Source organism: Pseudonaja textilis, chromosome 7, assembly GCF_049901715.1.
Source record: "Pseudonaja textilis isolate UNSWEBS1 chromosome 7, rPseTex1.2, whole genome shotgun sequence".
Classification (NCBI taxonomy): domain Eukaryota; kingdom Metazoa; phylum Chordata; class Lepidosauria; order Squamata; family Elapidae; genus Pseudonaja; species Pseudonaja textilis.
Genome location: NC_141996.1, coordinates 18772647 through 18778646, shown reverse-complemented (window position 1 = coordinate 18778646; position 6000 = coordinate 18772647). Strand labels below are relative to the sequence as shown.

At 36.9% G+C, this 6000-nt stretch overlaps 1 protein-coding gene across 2 annotated transcripts in view; it reads left to right on the top strand.

Annotated features, from left to right (window-relative positions):
• The first annotated feature begins 3320 nt into the window (after nt 1-3320).
• CPAP (centrosome assembly and centriole elongation protein) overlaps nt 3321-6000 on the top strand; it is a 29669-nt gene continuing 26989 nt past the window's right edge. For both annotated transcript variants that reach the window (XM_087937130.1, XM_026708848.2), the window contains exon 1: nt 3321-3412. The gene's annotated coding sequence lies outside the window, so the exon portion shown is untranslated. The remainder of the gene's footprint in view (nt 3413-6000) is intronic.

Below are 6000 nucleotides of genomic sequence, written 5' to 3'. Positions count from 1 at the left end.
ACGGGTCTTCAAACTTGACAGCTTTAAGATTTGTGGACTTCAATTCCCAGAATTCCTCCTCCAGTCAGGTTGGCTCAGAAATTCTGGGAGTTGAAGTTCACGAGTCTTAAACTTGCCAAGTTTGAAGACCCTTGTCCTAGATGGAAGCTAATTTGTTGCAAGAAGTTTTAGTAGAAGGGAAAAATGCAAGTTAAAACCCCTCTGTCAAATCTGGCTGAATCATCTGGCTTAATTTTTAGACTTCTTGATTTCTTCTCCATTCTTTGTCTTCTTGTTTACTTTGGCTATCTTACATTTTAATGAAAGCATTGGTCTACAGTAGAGATTGGCCAATAGTAAAATATTTCATAAAAGTGATACCTTACCCTGATAAAGTAATTCTCTCATGTTCTGAATTTGTATGACACACAGATCTATAAATATCATCTAAGTTTATTTCAAACAATACTATAAATACTATACAATGAAATGCAGCTGGTTACATTTGCGGTACTCTGTATTATGCCAACACAGCCATAGTATGAAATTGAATTTTGTTCATTCTGAAAAATCTCTCAGGGGAATAGTAAGAAGAATAACAATATTCTGACAATATTGCAAATAATTGATTGTTTGTATTAAGGTACCATTTTGAGCAGATTTCAAAGATTAGGATTGCCAGATCTAAGTTGCAAATATCCAGATGATCAAGAGATTGCAGCAAAGAAACAAATAAAGCTCTGCTGCCATCTAATGATTCTCTGGAGTTTTGTTATGGAGATTTGAAAGGCACATAAAGCAGAATGAAATTTGACCTAGCAGAAACATGATTCTGGATAAGGCTCACATCTATATGATTCAAAGAATGAGACTTTTATTTTGATTTTTTAATCATGCCTCTATTACTTTACAAGTAACTTAAGCCAGCGAACATACATAAAGCTTCTTCCTTCTCCTACAATCACCTTGTCATGTAGGTTGAGTTGAGAGAAAATAACCAGTCCAAAGTCATCCAGCCAGCTTTCATCTCTAATATGGGACTAGGATTCAAATCTCCTGCTTTCTAGACTAGTGACCTATCCTCTAGACCAGGGGTCTTCAAACTTGACAGCTTTAAGACTTGTGGACTTCAACTCCCAGAATTCCTTCTCCAGTCATGTTAGCTCAGGAATTCTGGGAGTTGAAGTCCACAAGTCTTAAACTTACCAAGTTTGAAGTTCCTTGCATAGACCAAACTAGTTCTCTTTTTAAAGTTATTCCAAGGGTATGCTTACCAGGTAGAAAGACAGTGTTCAAAGCAAATAAGTAGTATATGTTTGGAAAACCATAGTCACTGTATTTAATTTTGTATTATTTTCACCATTATTGTTTACAATTCCCACTGCTACCTCCAGACTCATTCTTGCACTCATAATCCCCACTGTTGCACTCCCAGTTTAGCATGGAGCTGATAAGAACTTGATCTCTCAAAATGACACCATAGAGTACTGCACACCAGAAAAACTAGACACAAGGACGGTTTTTCCCCTGAACGCCATCACTCTGCAAAACAAATAATTCCCTCAACACTGTTCAACTATTTACAAAGTCTGTACTACTTTTACTATTAATCTTCTCATCGTTCCTATCACCCATCTCCTCCCACTTGTGACGGTATGACTGTAACCTTGTTGCTTGTATCCTTATGATTTTTATTGACTGTTTCCTAGTATGATTTGATTGCTTATTGTACCCTATGACTATCATTAAGTGTTTACCTTATGATTTATTTATTTATTTATTATTTTGTCAAGCAATTATAAGATAACAGGTATAAGTATAAACATAGTTATGGATACATGAAATGGATACATAGAAAAAGAAAAAGAAACAATAGGGCAGGGACGGTAGGCACGTTGGTGCGCTTATGCATGTCCCCTACAGACCTCTTAGGAAAGGGGTGAGGTCAATAGTAGACAGTCTAAGGTTAAAGTGTTTGCGGTCTGGGGAAGAAACCACAGAGTCAAGTAGAGTATTCTAGACATTCTTGACCTATTCTTGACCATTCTATGTCTCTTTTCTTTTTATGTACACTGAGAGCACATGCACCAAGACAAATTCCTTGTGTGTCCAGTCACACTTGGCCAATAAAGAATTTATTCATTCATTCATCCCTTATTTTGAGACTTCTACTTTTGAAAAAGAGTCTTCTTTCCCCATCAGTAAATATGAATCACCAAGTAATTCAGACAAAGCAAAAAGCATTTAGGGTACAGAAACAAATGATACATGTATTTGAATGTGTGATACATCAGAAAGCATATGATTAAAGAATAAAAGACATTGATTACATGTGATACTTGAGCATAGAAAAAGTTGATTCTAGATAACATTCCACAAGTGCAAATGTATGGATTATACTCTTTAACAGCTGGGTTTGTATCTTTCATAAAACTTGCAAATCTATTCAAGGACTTTCAGAATGCAATATCTATTTTTTAGCGCTGAAATGTCAAGTTGTTGCATATCAAAAGAAATTGGCATTGGCCAAGAAATAATGGATGGAAACTGACAAGAAATAATGGATGGAAACTGAACAAGGAGAGATTTAACCTGAAAATAAGGAGAAACTTTCTGACAGTGAGAACAATCAACCAATGGAACATCTTGCCCTTGGAAGTTGTGGGAGAGCCACCACTTGAGACTTTCAAGAAGAGATTGGACTCCCATATGTCAGAAATGGTGTAGGGTCTCCCGCTTGGGCTGGGGTTGGACTAGATGACCTACAAGGTCCCTTCCAACTCTGATTATCTGTTAAATCTGTAAGAAGAAAAAATACCCTGTGTTTTCCTAAAGTTAAAAAGAGGTCTAGACTATGTTGAGTCCCTTTTAAGTGCCTTAATGTCACCTTTTAAAACGCTAATAATGAAGTCTAAAATTTTAGGCAACATCACAATCCACAGAACAAAATTGTTCTTGGTTTTGAAGGCAACACACAACTTATTTTCACCCTGACAGACCACCACAATATTTTGCTATCCTTTTTTAAAGCTTTCTAAACTTTTACACCGCACATTAAAATTATTTCCCCACTTTAAAATTCAGTATCGTTGCGGTGGTGATGATGTTTACAATAATGCACGCCTAGAGCTACCCTTTTCCTTCAAAAGGAGGGCCTCCACCCCTCCCTTCAACTGCCACTAAGTACTGCCAAGAGCCATGACGCCAAGCAATGTTTTCCGAAACTTCTTGGGAATCGTAGTCAGCTACGCGGCAGCCGGCCTGCTTCGTAGAACGGTGACCTTCCCGGCGGCGAACTACGACTCCCAGAACGCTCTGCGCTCCCTATTCTTCAGCCTGTGGCGCTGATCGCTTCGAAGGTGGCGGTAGGTTTGTACTGTAAAGGATCTGACTGTCGGCGCTTTCTGCGGAAAGAGGTTGAACGTCGAGCGAGGTAAGTGAAGAGATTGGGAGACTGGATATGGAGGCCGTTGTAGTCTGTTTTTCTTCCTCTGCCTTTTCCCAAGATATATTCGTGTTCAGGGTTTGAGGAAAACGGTCGCGACGGCGAACTCGCCCACTTTTATTTAGATTTCTAGCCCACTTTTTTAGGCCCGCCGCCACGTTTATGTTTGCCTCCTGCCTGCCTTCTCCTCTCGTTCTCGCACCAGATGATTAGAGTTTTTAATTAAAAAGCCCCAAGCCTCCCCAAATGAATATATTGGCATCTTTGGCATGATCCCTATGGTACTGAGTCAGGCACGGCACTTCGGGACTGCTGCAATGGTGTCATCCAAATGTATGGGGAATAAATCTGATCGGGAGAATTCTTGGAGTTGGGACTCCATTGTCCTTGGAGATACCAGAGTTTTAAAAGTTTATGATTTAGTTGGGTGCATATCGCATTTATGGGATGACGCTTCTCTTTTATCTTTCCATGTTAAAAACAGGTAAATAATCAGATGCGTATAATGGATTTCAGAAAGAAATCCATTTTAAAAAATCCTGTTTCTTTTTTTTCTACTTGTTTGATATTTAATTCTTGTTAAATTTGCCTTATTTGTTTTTCCTTTCATTAACATGAACACAATAGAATCCACGATTATTAATAATTGTTTGCAAGGACTCAGTTACAGTGCTGTGTAGATGAATGCACCGTTTGGGAGACTTGACAGGAGGTTAAGCATAGGTCATGAGGGATATCTAGTTGCTAGGAGTCAAAAACGACTTGATGGCACATAGTAAAGGCACATAAGAAAACCAGTACAATAGTACTGTTTTTTTAACTGTTAATTGGTTTAAGATCAAAACATGCAACAAATACTTTGATATGAGTTGTGTTTTTTTTCAAAGTTTTACTCAACTTTAGATGAAAAAGGCAAATAATTTTATGCTTGTAATATTGACATCCTCAATTGTAAATAATGTTAATGGAATACTTTTTGTTTTCGTCTCTTTTCTCAATATTCTAAACTATCTAAATAGTAGAATGTTAATTATCTTTGATTATATAAGCATCACTGTTAAAATGATACCAAACAGCACTTATAACAACATAATATAAAGCTGGGAAAGACACTGCAAACTCTGGAGATGTATAAATAAAAAATATTATCAGAACCAACACAAAAAATCTTAGTTTATGAAAGCTACCTAAATCAGAATGTGAAACAAGGTGATGTCAAGGTAATTGTGAAATGCAGAAACAGTAACTTCTGTCCCACACCAACTGGACAGCAATGTGGATTACTTGTCTATCATGTGAGATTATCATATTTTCATATTGCTTTTATCTGTTTTTGGTATATGTTTTATAGATTTTTCATAAATTATTTTTTAATTGTAATCCAGTTAGAACTGAAAGGTTGGCTGGCATTAAGATACTATAAGTAAATAAATTTGGTAGCCAAATAAACACAAATATAAACAGCTTTGTAAAACACTGGTCACTTAATTATTGTTTTTATATTTCCATCAAATTATATTTCCATCAAAAGAGGAGGCAGCCCAAATTAGTTCAGAATTGTCCCTTATTAGTATGATAGTATGGTCCAAGAAGCTGAAAAATAATACATGAGTAATTATGTATTTGTTTATTTTTCTTGGTTTTTTTTTATTCTGAGTGGTTCATCTACCTAAGTAATAGAACTAAAACTTAGTTTAAAAATTTATATAATCTAATTATCCCAAGTACTAGGGAACAACCAATTCAAATACAAACAGTTCTCCTGTTGTATACAGTACATCAGATCTTGAGGGTTCATTTCAGGTTTACTAAAAAGCAAGTTTTAATTGGCCCCAACTCTCTTGAGTTTTTGAAAACCAACCTGACCTCTGGTGGATGTATGGTAATTTCAAAGAGAAAGACAAGGACAATGACTGATAGTCCTTAGAAATGGCTTTTTCTAGCTGTAGGGGCCCAGAAAATACTCTGTTTTCCTATTTTAAAACATATAGCAAAGCAGCTGGGAATATGGTTCTGAAGATAGTCCAGTCTTATAGGTGGGAATCCTTACCTCAAATTACATCTAATGTTAATACAATAATGTTAAATGGGTCAAACTGACTGGCACCCCTAAATATCCACAGTGTTCTTCTGGACAAGCTTCAGATTAGTCTTCAGGGGGAGGCAATAGTCCAAATCAGAGTAACCAAGGCATGAGGGACACTGATCAGGATGTCCTAATCTAAGAAAGGTCTTTGTAAAGGTCCCTGCAAAGTACCTGGTTTTTCAGCAGGAACTGTGGGTTACAATCTACTTTTGCGAATGGCCTGTTCAGAATTAAGATGGTCTTTGGTATCAGAAGGCCTTCATGCACAAAGTAATTCTGCCTTGAGACTTAAGTGTTTGTCTCTGTCCATATCCTAGTAGCTTCCAGGCATCAGGAAAGACCTACAATTGCTTCTCTTGTTTGCCTGCAGTCATGATGTTCATCTGAGAGTTAACTTACTGAAGTATTATATAGAAGTCCTTCCCTATGACGAGAGCTACCAATCCTTACATTATGTCATTTCCTATGTATGGGGTTTATCTTGAGTTCT